The sequence below is a fragment of the Taudactylus pleione genome, unplaced genomic scaffold (genome assembly GCF_031769625.1).
Source record: "Taudactylus pleione unplaced genomic scaffold, aTauple2 ptg000005l, whole genome shotgun sequence".
In the NCBI taxonomy this organism is placed as follows: domain Eukaryota; kingdom Metazoa; phylum Chordata; class Amphibia; order Anura; family Myobatrachidae; genus Taudactylus; species Taudactylus pleione.
The window spans coordinates 1,998,218-2,014,392 of NW_028284408.1; positions in this window are offsets into that span (position 1 = coordinate 1,998,218).

Genomic DNA, 16,175 nt, shown 5'->3' on the forward strand with positions numbered 1-16,175 from the left:
TGCCCACATTGTGTCACAGTGAGCCCCTCACTTCTGACCTCTTCTGGCTGTCTCCTTCTGATTTTCCCGCAGCTGGATAGGGTTTCCTGCTGCTGCTGAATGCCTAGTGCAGTTTACAGAGTGGCTCCTATATCCCGAGTCCCTTAAGTGTCACGGGAATGACATAAAGCTTAAGGGACTCACAAAGACTAGCTCTGTAAGCTGCACTATGAATTTAGCAACAGTGCTGCAACAGCCCCATCCAAGAACAGATGCCACACGGTACCTGTTCTAGATAATTATTGGGTCAGACTGACCCTTTGTGGGGACCCCATGTGTGTGATGGTGCACCAGCTGTAATCAGCTGGCAGCCTGGCACCAGGTCTTCCAACAGGCAACTCAGTGCTTGAAGTGCCGGTATGCCATACCATTGTATACTGGCATACTTCGAGAGCTGTCCTACACTCATTCTTTAGGATGCACTCCATCATGCAATAAGACTTTCCTCTATCTTTGAAAATTTCAAGATAACTCACCTCTTAAGGCAAACTTTTCAAATTCTTGAAGCAACCTCTTAACCTTCATAAACTATTCTACCTGATTACCACTTTCTATTTTATTCTAATTGATTACCACAGCTCACACAAAACTTACTTGTTCTCTTACTATGCATAGTCTATACTGCAGAATGACTCAAAAAACAATATTGCTGTGTGACTGGACTATACAGCCCACAAAGTACTTTTTACTCTTGCAATCTGGCAATATGTGACACTTAACCTCATGTACAGTATCAAACTCCTTTTTCCTATTAATTGTAAGTTTGTGACCAAAGGGTTTTTATCTCTTTGTCTGTCTGCTAATAGCAAGTCTTATTTTACTATGGTGCTTGTTACCAAATATAAAGCACTATGACATATTCTGGTGCTGCCTATACTGGCAGACAGCTTAGTCTCTGTCTATCATTTTGAATATTGATACTGCTCCGGCTTGCTGAAGGTTCACTCATTTGTGCTGAGATCTTAGTGATCTGTGCAATTCACTTCAACTGTTTTTTTTGTTTGTTTTTGTAATTGGTTATGGACTTGACTCAGAGATGTACGATATTGCTACTACAGCTGGAATCCTGTATGCAGCTGCTGTGTGAAATGTGCAAATGTCTCTGGCATCTAGGCAAATCCAAACATTTGTGTACAAAAACTCAGTATTGGTTGCAACTAATTTCATGTTAGCAGTACTGAGTAACTCTTTGGTTGCGCAGAATGCCCGAAGGAACAGAGATGCTGGAGTTATATTTACTGCATACAATATTGCAGACATAGAATGTGAAATGTTGCTCCCTGACTGTCAATGACACAGAAATAGTACTCGCTGCAAGCAACTACATTAATACACAAATTTCTTAACTACAAAAACATTGGCATACAACTCTGATTCATGCTGTGTCTGATCAAGCTAAGAAAATGAAAAGGACAAATATTTATTATTATTTATTATAAAAGAAATGGCACAAATTTTAATAAATACTGTTTTTGGATGCAAAATCACTGGAGATGTTTGGCAAGATGCAGGGATTTCACTTGATAAATCTGCTCCTGTATGCAGGTATCACATCAGTTCAAGAGAAAAGTAGTGAGCTTAGCATCCACCATCAAAATATACATATATGGAATATATCATACCATGAGAACAGGAAATGTTATTGGGCCTGATTCAGCAGTGCACTGCTGATTGCAGATTCCCGATTATCATTAATCTGCACGTGCACAGGACCCATTTTGCGAGTGTACAGAATGGGTCCTGCATAGTTGCACGCAGGCCCTTGAATGCCTCTGCCTGATTGACAGGCAGAGGCACTTAATGGGCGGTATGGGGGCGAGGGCAGCCAACGTTCCCAGCAATGGGGGAGTGTCCGCCCTGTTTTCCGGGAGTGGCCAGCCCAGGATATTCGTTGATCAATGCATTGATCAATGCAGCTGAGGCTTACTCTGCTGGCCAGAGGACCGGAGCCACTACACCAGAGTAACTCTGGTGTAGTGGGTAGTGTAAATAAATAAATAAAAACAAACAAAAAAATGGCAGCTGCTCAATCAATCTGGTAGTACTTTTTTCAGGTGCATGAAAGGGAGGGGCCATACCAAGTAGAAAAGAGAGGGGTGTTTAACCGCCTATTGTTCCTCAGCACACTGAAATATACTAGCAACAATATATGAACACTATATTGTAATAGAATTTCAGAGATATTAGTTGCATGCATTTGCAAATTATGAAAATGCTAATTGTTAATTGTGAGTGATTCCTTTGCATGCCAGCATTTTATGCTGAAGATAATATACACTATACAGTAAATGCGGTGCTAGAATAGATTGTCATTTATTTTACTGTGAATGCTGCCATATTGAACTGATTATTGGTAAGAGTGCACTGCTGCCAGAAAGATGAGGACGAGAGAGATGGAGACAAAAGAGAGACCTCAATGGGGACATGAGAGTGATGGGGATGTGAGTGAGAGATAGAGAGAGATGAAGAGAAAAGAAAGAGATAGGGAGGAGAGAGAAAAAAAGAAAAAAACAGTCAGCCAGGGACAACTACTAGTACAGAATAACGTCAATCATGGAGCTTACCCCCACTGTGAAGAGGCACAGCTCTGGATGTCTAATCCTAGTTGTAAGTAGGTTTCACTTCCACAACAAGCCGAGGGTTCAATAAGCAGCATCCGTTTTGCATGCCAGTCGGGTGTATAACTGTTATGTGCCAATGAGGTGTGTTTCCAGTACGTGTGTTACATACACAGACACTACTGTAGAATGCAATAACACAGGTCAAACAGTGGTACAGGCAGAGCCAGACTAAGGGGAGAACAAGTACCCCTGGGACCCCTCCTTTATGGGGGCCCCTGGCTGGAGCTGATCTGGCTTTGCTCTCTGGGGCAGTTCTACCAGAATCAATGCAGCAACAGTCTGCCCCCGATGCAGGGCATGGGTTAGACAGAATTTCCTCTGATGGTTCAGCAGACCCACCTCATGAGTCAGGCAGCTTAGCTGGTTGTGGCTTATTTCTAGCTAGGTCAAGCTGCCCAGCTTTTACACGGCGAGGGGATGCTTAGGAACTTGTTCCTGCACAGGATGAGGACATGCAGATTGCCCGCAAACAGGCTCTGCAACCCATTAGGCACTTCCTCCAGGGAGTTGCTTCCCAGGTGCAGTATCCCTACATATCCGAGGTCTTCTGGCAGGTTGCTCTGCAGTTTCATGGATTGTAGGGCTGCATCCAACCATAAGGAGGTCAGTGCTGGTGTAGTATCATGGCTGGAACCACGATCCGTGCTCTTTCAGCTGAGTGCAGGCAAACACAACCTGGTTCAGGGGGCGCACACATATCGCCGGCAGAGCCTATTACATGGACCCCAATGTGCTGCACAGTGCATTGCTGCCTCACGGAGGTGCGGGGCAGGAGGCACACGGTGGACACTGTCAGGGGGGCAGTGCTCAAAAGATAGGAAGGGCCCCCCTATCTTGAGTGCCTGATGCCCCCCGAAGACTTAATTCAGCCTTAAGAAATAGAGATGTGGGCATTCGGTTTTACTCTGTTCTTTTCGCCAAAATTATCTCAATTTCAGATTAGTTCGGATTTATTTTTTTGGCTATCAAAGCACGGAATAGCCGATAGCCAATAAGATGGTGATTTTGAGATCCGAACATATCTGAGTAAAACCGGACCCACACATCTCTGCTAAGAACAGGTCTTGACTAGCTACAGTCATACAACAAGGTTCAAAAAAGCAAAAGTACTAAAACCATAGCAACAGAAATGCAGTCCCTAAATAACTGAGATAATGCTGTAATATCAACACACTGATGGCAGACTATAACTTGTACACAGATAGCAAAGACTGCAGGTAATAACTAACAAACTGGATTAATATCAGCACACTGAATGCAGACTGTAGCTTGTACACAGATACTTCCTTCACTCATCTTCCACAGAGTGTGTGTGAGGAGTGTGAGAGATTCCCTGTTAGTGTGTATAAGAATAAGAACCCAGTTACTACAGTGTGTGAGACCCACTGTCAGTGTGTGATATTTCCTTGTCACTACAGTGTGTGTGAGACACCCCTGTCACTATGGTGTGTGTGAGACCCCCTATCAGTGTGTGTGTGTGAGACACCTCTGTCACTACGGTATGTGAGACCCACCCTGTTACTATGGTGTGGGTGTAAGATCCCCTTGTCATGTCCCCCCCTGGTCACTTTCAGGCATGGGAGTGTGGAGCATGTATCAGCCAGCCACAAGAACAGGGTGCTAAAGTGGCAATGAGATTCCACCTCCTCTATAGCCAGTGCCCTTTGTGTGACGTCCACGACTTTTGGCTGCAAAACATTTTGCAACTAATTTATTTAAACTGAATACCATGGGCATTGGGAGCATGCATACTGGTGTAAATCAAAATTGGTTGTGATGCCAGCATAATTTTTTGCAGCCAAGATATACACATACACCTTAAACAATTATAAACAATTGTATTTTCCTCAATGAACTACAATTGTTTATCCTGAACTTAGAAAAAATCAACTATTGATTTTGGACTTTCAAGTGAACAACAGACTTACCTCCCTACCTCCCTCTCCAATCATCCCACCGGCAGTGGGTATATTAATGGATATTATTTGATACACCCGCACAGGGGTATAGGAGCTCTCTCAGAAACAAAGCCACCCATTCATCTAAACTCATGGACTGACCCATTACACAAAGCAGTGGGACCTCAAGATAATCGGGTCCCGATAGAGTTAGAGAGGTTGGTGGCAAGTACATTATGGATGGGCAATTGAGCATCTGAACTGGTTGTACAGATGTCTGCGGCCACACACCAATTAACACTGCTCACAATCTGAGCACAAACTTGCCGATCACTTCGACCCCCTTACATTACATCAGTACTGCACCTAGGTATAAAGAATGGAAAACCAATCCCCCGGTTTAGCAATCACAAGTCCTCTGGAAATTTGTAGTATAAGTACTGTTCTCTACCACAAGTCTAACATCAATTACAGAAGGAATTTCCTTCCTTCCCAGCATCTTATCAATGTGACCACAGGATACCACTCCAATATATGACCATATCATGAGATTATAATTTGGACATATACAGTATATGACTGGCTACACTGTTAATAATCTTTTTGTGGACTGGATATTAGACTCAGGACACACTCAGGATGTATATTTTACTTTGTTGAGATTTATTACATTACATGAGGTTTTATATAAATTTTATACATTTTATTAAAACCTTATTGTATTCTCATACTGTCTATATATAAACATAAATATATTATCTGGTCATTGGAAGTATTCACTCCTTTGCGCTGTTCCTTTTCTTTTCTATATTACACTTATTCTGATTTCAGGCCACTACCTGAATGTTGAACAGCAACACACGAGTGGTACATCCTTTAGATAAATTTATTTAAAAGTGTTAACATTTTTCGCTCATTTAGATGACATTGAATATTATCTTCTTAAATAGACACAGACAGAGTAACGTTTGGATAAGACAACTTCTTTTTACTCTTTACTTTGCAAAATTATTATCCTAGGTGACTTCAATATTCCTATATAAAACTATTATCCTAGGTGACTTCAATATTCCTATTGATATCCCCACAGAAGCCTCTGCCTCCAAATTCCTCACCCTCATGTCTTCATTTGGTCTCTCCCAATGGACCTCCTCACCCTCCCATGTGAGTGGGCATTCGCTTGACCTGGTCTTCACTCACCATTGTGATATTTCTGATTACTCCAATTCCCCATTCCCGCTCTCAGACCATCACTTTCTCTCTTAACCTATCCCTCTCTACTTCCCTTCCTCTACCTCCTATGGCCACTATTACTAAGCGTAACATTGATGCTATTGACACCGTTTCTTTTTCTTCCCAGCTTGACTCACTTCTCTCCCCTATCCTCTCTCTCTCTTGCCCTAAACAAGCCATTTCTCTATACAATACCTCCCTTACTTCTTCTCTGGACTCTGTTGCTCTGGCGATCACTATTCACCCCCGCAGATTTACACCTCAACCCTGGCATTCCAAATGCACCAGATACCTGCAAAAGTGTTTGCGAACTGCCGAGCGACAGTGGAGAAGATCAAGCTCTAAGGCTGATTTTCTCCATTTTAAATTTATGCTCTCATCTTACAGTGCTACCCTTTCCCTTTGTAAACAGTCATATTTCAAGAACCTCATCTCCTCTCAGTCCTCAAATCCCCAACGTCTCTTCACCACCTTCAACTCCCTCCTCTGCCCACCCCCTCCTCGCCTCCCCTCCTTGCTCTCTGCCCTTGATTTTGCTACCTACTTTACATCTAAAATTGACTCCATATGTCAGGACATCATATCCCACCAGTCCCCCTGCTATCCACCTCCTCTCTTCCCAGATTACCCCTCTCCTTCAATTCTACCAACTCTAACTTTCTTCTCCCCTGTATCTGGAGAGGAAGTCATGTCCCTCATCCAGTTCTCCCCCCCTTCCACCTCCCCCATTGACCCTATCCCTTCATGTCTCCTCCGCTACCTCTCTCCATCTGTCTGCTCCCATCTTGCCCACCTCATTAATCTCTCCCTATCATCAGGCACTGTCCCGTCTGCATTTAAACATGCCCTTGTCTCCCCCATACTAAAAAAACAACCCTTGATTCCAACATTCTCTCCAACTACCCTCTCTCCTCCATTTTGCTTCCAAGCTCCTTGAGCGTGCTGTTTTCAAGTGCCTTACCACCTTTCTTTCCTCTCATTCCCTCCTTGACCCTTTTCAGTATGGCTTCCGTTCTCTCCACTCCACTGAAACTGCCCTCACAAAAGTCAGCAATGACCTCCTTGCTGCTAAATCCAAGGGCCACTACTCTCTGCTCATTCTCCTTGACCTTTCTGCTGATTTTGACACTGTGGACCACCCTCTCCTTCTGCAAATCCTTCACTCCCTTGGTCTGCATGACACTGCCCTCTTCTGGCTATCCTCCTACCTCTCTGACCGATCCTTCTCTGTCTCCTCTCATGACTCCATTTCTCCCCAACAGCCTCTTACAGTGAGTGTTCCCCAAGGTTCTGTTCTCACTCTATACATCCTCACTAGGTGAACTCATCAGCTCTTTTGACCTCCAATATCATCTCTATGCTGATGATACTCAGATCTACCTTTCCTCCCCTGACCTCTCTCCCTCTCTCCTCACTCATGTCTCCAGCTGTCTCTCTGCCATTTCTTCCTGGATGTCCCAGCAATTTCTTAAACTTAATATGTCTAAGGCTGAGCTAATCATCTTCCCTTCCCCCTACATAACCACACTTCCCACCATTTATTTATCAATTGATGGCACAACTATCTCCTCTAGCCCCAAAGTGCGCTGTCTTGGAGTTATCCTGGACTCATCCCTCTCCTTCAAACCACATATCCAGAATCCCTCACAGTCCTGTCGCTTTCATCTTAAAAATATTTCCAAGATTAGACCCTTTCTCACCCAGGATGCCACTAAAACCCTCATACACTCATTGGTCATCTCCAGATTGGACTACTGTAACCTTCTCCAATCTGGCCTCCCCAAATCCCATCTCTCTCCTCTCCAGTCTATCCTTAATGCTGCTGCTCGGCTCATCTTCCTCTCAAAATGCTCTGCATCTGCTTCCCATCTCCTACAAGCCCTCCACTGGCTCCCCTTCCCCTTTAGAACCCAATTTAAGGTTCTCACGCTCACTTACAAAGACCTCTCCCATTTACATCTCTGATCTCATCTCCCTTCACTCTCCTGTCCGCCCTCTTCGTTCAACAAATGCACGCCACCTCTCTTGCCAATTGATTACTTCCTCCCACTCCCGCCTCCAAGATTTTGCCTGTGCTGCTCCCCACCTTTGGAACTCTCTCCCGCTTCCCATCAGACTCTCCACCTCTCTACAATCCTTCAAACGGGCTCTCAAGACCCACTATTTCATCAAAGCCTTCCAGCTCTCATCTTAACTTGCTGCTACATACTCCTTCCTCACTGCCTACCCCATCTGTTTCATCCCTGTTTGTCTGTCCCTCCCCCTTAGAATGTAAGCTCCTATGAGCAGGGCCCTCTACCCTCTTGTGCATCTCCTTACTATACCTTCATCTACTTCTTACTCTCTACCAGGGCACCTAACACTTGATTGCTTTGCATTGTTGCTTATCTAGGTGTTATGGTCGTGAATGTAGCAATGTATATTATCCATGTCCTGTAATGTATTGTATTGTACTGTACTGTAAGTCATTGTAAATCAATCTATTTGTTTATGTACTTTGTAAGGCGCTGCGGAAAACTTGTGGCGCCATATAAATAAACAATAATAATAATAATAAATTTGCACCGATCAGTTTGACGTGCCACATTTGCATATCTTTGTGCAAATGAGTCTGAATATGTATATTACATGCTACGGTGCAGCAGCCAGTGCTTTTTCTCACGCCAAGTTCCATTGTGTTTCATCAGCAACCTTATACGTGTTTAAAACTAATTCATGTGTGGTAAAGTCACAGCCCACCTTCTCTGATACATGTTGAGTGGTGTTACACTGAATTTGTGATGAAAATAAGATGCACAATTTAAAGATAAAGATGGTACACTACAACTCTTAGAATGGCTAAGTAGCTCCAGGCATCTCCCGCCATATCGTATATTGAAGTTAAGTGTATGTGGGCACATCAGAAAGTTAAATGTTTTTTTTTTCTAGTGACTAGTCAGCTGTAGTGTAATAAATGACAATTGTATTATTGTTTATTTATAAAGTGCCACCAGTTTATGCAATGCTGTACAGAGCATAATTACCCTTTAGAGATGTGTCCTCTTACATCCAGCATCTATATGAGATGAGAGACTCCGAAAGGAATAGCATACCATATGTATCTTTAAATTTACATCTTATCTGCTTTACAGAATCAGTGAAAAGAAGCTCATAGTGTATAGGATGTGCACATGGACCTCTGGCTACTGGGGGTCTACACAGCACAACCTGCACCCACACTTTTTTATACTTATCTCTCCTCATTCGCACGTCAGCCAGAGTAATGCTGCACAAAATGCCTCGAAAATGGCCAATTCAGCCATTTTCCCTGCGTTTTGCGTATGTGCAGAAGGGAAATCGCCAGGAAAATGGCTGCCATGCCATTTTTCCTGTGTCCTGCACTTGTGCAATAGACTCTGGGCACAGACTAGTGCCCAGAGTCTATTACTAAGGTCAGTTTGCTGGTGGCTACAGGGGAGAGAGGAGGGGGGCCCAGAAAGGGAATGCACATGGCCCCCTCCTCTCTTAATACATCCCTGTCTCTGATGTCTGCTGGCTTCACTGTTTGCAGGAGCTGAGCTGGTTAGCAGTCACTGACAGGCAGCCAAAGTTCCCTGACACTTTTCTCCAGCTCCCCTCTCCTTCCATCTCATAGACCAAGTCAGCAGGTGAGCCTTGGACTGGATGATTATGTGGAGGATGGAGTAGAGGAGTGGGGAGGAGGGGAGCTGAGAACCACAGGTAGGACACAGACCTTTTACACAAAGTGCAGTGTAAAAGGCAACTTGTTATGGGATTAGGGTGCTATATGCCATCTCAGGATGGCATACAATATCACTCACAAGTTCTGCAGTATGGAGACTGAGTAAATTATTGGGGGAGATTGTAACCAGGAGATATCAGTGATAAATCCTGTGTTGCATGCTTGATGAATGACTCTGAACCTTAATTTTTACAAAAGTAGGTGAAAGTTTTAATTTTAAGTGGTTTTTTTCCATGATGATGAATAGGGCCCTAGAAATGGAATGTTAATCAACAACACCCTGATCACAGAATACTACATTCACCTAATAGGTAATTGGTTCCACTGCTGCCCTCAGTGCAAATTAATTTTATCAAGGCATGGACTGAAAAATTTGTCCGTGGTACAGCTCAAGAATGTTGACTTGTACAGCTTTAAGCATCTCATAGTCAAATGAACAGGTTTAATAGTCCCTCTTTTCCATACATTATTACTTGGTTTGAGATTTGGCTAGTGAGAAATCTATTGCATTAGGCTGAAATCACTATATAGTTTCTTTAACCGTACCAGTATTTTCCTCTATTTCTTTTAATTACTTTTATATTATGGAAACAATCAGTATACAAATGGACGAACAACTTACATAAATGACATCCCTGAATAAAAAAACATCACTTTTATATGTTAAACCAACCATGAGGTTTTCTGATCACAGGCTTATGAGGTGCAAGCAGAAACAAGCAAAGGCCGCTCTACCAAAATTGTCAGTTACAGAGCAGCCCACATCCTGGGAGCACCTAAATACAATAGGTAATATTTGTTTTTTTTGTAAAAATCATAGTTTATTATTTAATGTGCCCATTTTAGAAAACATTAAAAATTTAAATATCACAAAACTGTTGTATATATTACAGATTTAGCATATAGATACTTAAACAGTTTGTTTTACCACAAATAGCAAACGATACAGTATGCCTGTATTCCCTCAAATAGAAGAAGCGAGAAATATTTGTATCAGTTAAAATCTGTCATTGTACATTGATTTATTACCATTTCTTAATATAGTACATTAAATTACTATTTTAAAGGTGAAACAGATTTTGATCATACAAATGGCACAATCTTGCTACCTTAACCACTTCCCTGGCATAGTTGAATCGTTTGTCACTACGCCAGGCAGTGAGTAACTGACATAGTCGCAAACAATGTGTATGTAATCTTCCAGCCCCCAAACCGTTCTGCATCCTTGCACCTTCCCCCCCAGTGTCTGCCATGCTGCTGATCACTGCTCATCGATCAGCATGGCAGGACCCCTCACCCAATGGCTACAGAGATGAGCAGTCACAAGGAAAATGTAAATTAACAGCCCTCAGCCCCCAGTGTGCTCACTATGTGCAGTTGTGCGTACACTACACAATGTCCACCATATCGTACATCACATCATCCCATCTGACATGCAACACATCAGATGAGACGATGCAATGAAGGATGCATGTAAATGACGCATCGGGTGTACGCACTATACAATGATCATGCAGATTGGTCGAAAGAACCAATATTGCACAATATATCATATAGAGTGATTCCAGATTTAGAGCAGTCAACATTTGCTAGATTATTCTGCAATAACACATCTCACTTTGTTGTTCTTTCATTGTAGTGCTACACTGTTAAACAGGACATCATGTTTTGTCAAGATGGAGGAAAACTCTGATCCACCATCCTATTATAAATTACCTGCTCTAATGAATTAATAAATGACTTCTAAATAAGCAGTCTCTCTTTTGAAGAGACATTAATAATTTTTAATAATATATATATATATATATATATATATATATATATACACACACATACACAAGAAATTAGTATTTGAGAAAATAAATGTTTAAAATTCAAAGGCGTATGCCAGTAATCAAAAATGCAAACTACAATGAAAAATAAGTAGCAGGGGAGAATTCAAACTTACTTATAGCACACCTAATTTATTTGCTTGGAACGAACAATGTTTACACATTTGAATTTTGGGTATTAACGTTTTCTCCTGTGCATACAATGCAAATAATAAAATGATTCAATCCACCGAACACATAAAAAAGCTACTTTCTAATTCTTTGTAGTTAGCATTTCAATTTATAAAATAAAATGAAAACATCAAATCAGCTTGAACTGCACAGGAATTCAAGGCAATTTAACACAGTTCTTTATGAGAACAAAGCAAACTAGATTTTACCTATTATACACTTTTGTTCCAGTGTTTAACAAGAACATTTTCTTTGAAAAGCTACACCAATATTCTGCAAAATTTTACCAAAACATATAATCTGAAACTTTTTCTGAGTTTGGGATATTTTGATCAATAATCTATTTTAATCTGTTCACATTTTATCTACATTCCCTAATAGGACATGCTAGTCTAATATAATGTAGAAAGTTAAAATTAGTACTTTCAGGTGAATTGTCAAGAACCAGGCAACACTGAAACAATAAAGTTTCACAGTATTATTATTATTATTATTATTATTATTATTATTATTATTATTATTATCCTTTTTTAAGTGCTAACATATGCAATTGTGCACATTAAGGACTTCATGAATAAAAATACATATATGAAATAAAAAATAAAGCTGTCCCTGAATATAAAATTGAAGAGGTGTGAAGAAAAATTTATAAATAAATTATCAAAATAAAAACTGTAGCTGGGGAAGCTGCTTCTATCTGCTGTAATACAGAAGCATTATCAGACACTAATATTAAAACAGCAACTGGTAACCAGAATTCTGTATAGTTAGCTGTAGTTTTCTACCTTTGTAATAAAAAGAGTGGATGAAGGATAGGTCCTAAAATAAGGGAAAAAGGAAATTACCAAAGCATATTTGGGGGACAAAGTCCACTAATGGGGTCCAGGGTCAAATGTCTAGCTTGGATTTTTGTATATGGAGTCCCCCAGAAGCTGAAGCTTTCTGCAGAATAGCAAAACACAAATTTCATCTCTCCTGAATTTTAAAATTATTTTATTATGCAATGGTAGCTATACTCCAAAAAACAAATCACAATATTACTTTTATTTGTGCATGATATTGAAACATGCAACTTATATAATTTTCTATAAAACTTGAATTTAATTACAAAATAGGTAATAAAGGATGTTAAAGTTAAATCGGTCAAATATAGTCACTGTTAGAATAAGTTTGTCTTGGATAACTGAAGTAGTGTGCTTATTGAAGAGATTATCATGTAATGAATCCATACTTACCTAAACTCTTGGAATGTCTGGGAAACTCTTGAATTTTCAGTGAGTCCCATGACCTCCCAAAGGTGCTCCTACTGCATTTCATCCACCTCCGCTGGAGATGGTGGAGGGAGTATAATTGCATGAATATTGGTTTCATGAGAGGGAAGGGGGGACTAATGTGACACAATTCTTTCACCACCACATCAGCATCAGTTAAATCACCCCCCACCACCACCACTTGGCTCTCTACTAAAGGGAAGAAAATAGATGTAGGCAAGTATGAATTAATCAATACAATACCAGTGTTTCAAAAGATGTAGTAGTAAATTTGTGAGACACAACTTATATTATATTTAATAAAGAAGATGTTCTTTCAGAAGTCAGAATCAAAGTTTATTTATTGACAAAATCAAGACAAGAACACTTACTATTTTACACCTTTTATCACAATGATCCATGCAGGAGTGTGCTCTGCTCAAGAGTTCAGATGAAAACAAGGACACAGCAAAAAGATTTATTTTGGTGTAATTCTACAACACTGGCAATGAGTGATGTAATTCTGCAGTACAATTAATAGTGTGGTGTTTCCATCTGAACCCCTGGGCAGAGCACAAACCCACACAGACAATGATTGTAATAGGAGCTGTAAAATTAAGATTTGCATTAAGATTTTAGCACTGAATAAAAATTGACATTGGAAACCTGGCTCAATAACGAGAACAAACAATGCCATTATTGAAAAGATATTGACAAATTTTTTATTGAGTTGCAACTGTTTTAGCCCCTGATGTTGAAAGATCATCTCCTGACAAACATGACTGTCCTCCTTCCTCTTCTGGTTCTGAAAAATGCTTTTAATCTTGTCTACAAAGCATACAATGGAAATTCCTGTTATTATCAGTGAGTTTGGAATAGCTTATTTATTTACCATGTTCACATATGTTACAGTTACAAATTCTGCTAATAGTGAATCCATATGTTAGCATTAAGTAAATGTGTGCTACATGCAAAAGCGGGCAGTATTTTCCCTTTGTGCAATTTGTACACCTTTAGTTGAAACATGTTTTGCCTAGGTATATATTTTCACCTTTTAGCTGGATTTGATTCTACTTGTAAATGTGGTCCTATACATGTAAATTAATACTTTGGATGTCTAGTTCTTTAGATATAGTCATTCTAAAAATTTATATCACTGTTGAACCATTAAAAATTAGATATGGAATTATGTACACTCTGTTAAGAACTAATCAGACTCCCTGCAGTTGCTTTTCACTATTATCTGTTCTATATTGTCCAGTAGGGTGAAATCAACCTACCATGTATAGGGGGGGCACGTGCACCTTGGAAAACAGAGTAGCAATATGACCACTCTACTGTCATTTTCTCCTGATAGCACTAAAATCCCAAATAAAGATGGTAAAAACAAAAAAGGGGAAAGATGTTGGGAAAGTCACAAAACAAAGAGGTCACAGAAACAGTGAAATCAGGATATCAACCCTAAAGTCTCCCATACATAAGCAATCAATTGGGGGTAATTCTGCATTTTGCAGATGATTGTGTAAAAAGGGATGGGTATGGGATGCCAACGCTCTGGATCCCGGTGCTCAAAATCTCGATGCTCGCATCCTGACAGGGTTAAGATACTGAAACCTGTCGGTAGGTATCCTAACCCTCCCCCTCTCCCTACCCTAACCCTCCCTCCCCAGTGCCTGAACCTAACCTTCCCCATAGTCCCTAAACATAACCTCCCCCTCCCAGTAACTTAAACCTAACCCTTCCCACTTAGAGCATAACCCTAACCCTCACCCTAATGCCTAACCCTAACTCTCCCACTAGTGCCTAACCCTAACCCTCCCCCCAACACTGCTACTTACTTTCAGGATGCCAGCGCTGGGATTTTGACAGGTGTCTGGACTTCGGCACCGGAATTCTAAGTGCCTGCATCCCCTGTGCGATGGCATACGCAGCTCACTGTGTCAGAGGAGCACCTAAGGCTGTGGCAGGTTAGACTTGCATCAAGGGTAAGATGGCCGCCGATGTGGTTCAATGTTTCCAATGTTTACATATGTATGCGTCGTCGCATGCAGATAAGAAGGAAGCAGTGGGACTATTTATGCTCAGGTGATCTTTGCTAATATTAGCATATTTTCTCAGCTGCATTGCATTTGAAAACGCAGTTGCGGTCACATTAGCGTCCGTTTTTGAATCAGGCACAGAGTTCCTGGAATTTAGTGGTATATGGGGCCCACAATAGGCAGCATCGTGCTTGTACAGTTTAGAGGGAGGGGCCTTATCTTTGTTCATGCACAATGTTGAGTATTCTGGGCCTTTAAAGATTATATGACAGAGAACCTTCTTTCTACTCATTTATTTAAATGTACTAAAACAAGTGAGCCTAGCAAAGGTGGCACCCATCTAGCTTGTTAAGCTGGACACAGTACATAGTCACTAAATATTTGACAACAGCAAAGTGCAGTACTGTAAAACTGGAGGTTTTTAATATTCAATTTGCCCATGAGTTTGGCCATACTGCAACACATAGCACCCTTCAATACAGATATAAAAATTGCATACAATGTGCATTGTGTAAACTGCGTACTAAACCACACTTTATTAGATGTTCATCTTGATTTTGTTTTAATGTTTAGGCTAATGAACAATAAAAACATAAAAACACTGTATCAGTATAGTGAAGGGCTACATTTTAGAGCCATGATTTTTGAAAGTCAAAGGGTCATAACCTACTCGATCGGGGGTAACATCATTGGAGCTAGGCATTGTATGGATCTCAATGTAGTTTGGACAGTTTCTTACAAAACATACCTAACATTTCTGTGAAAAGGTATTCTTTATATTTATTTTAGGTTATTATACACTTTAATAATGCTAAAAAAAGTAGACCCTGATACTGTATATTCTGGAACATTTGAAATAATTTAGACAATCCCATCATTAATTACCAATATTCAGCTACAGAAAAAGAGCTAGAGAGCTCACTCTTCACTTATTAAAAAAACTAGTGGGAATAACTACTACTGTGTATTGAATAATTGCATACAAACATTGATTGAAAAAATAAATAGGCTGAAATTAAGAACAACACAGGTAAATGAAATTGTCCACAATTCCAATTTATTTAACACATTATAAAAGAGCTGTGAAAATACCTAATTTACATACACTAGCACCATCATGTGGTATAATAACATAATGTCTACATATATATTATAAGATACATTTACTTAGTGTAGCTGAAATCTAGTCCAACATTTAGTTGCTATATAATATGTTTTTCATACAGATCATGAATCTTTATGCCATGCTTCATGGCTTGTAAAGTGTGACTTGCAGTAAAATAATGCAAGGCTTTACTTTGGCCCAGGCTTTACTTTTCTTGTAATAATAGAGAAATGTGTCAAATGTTT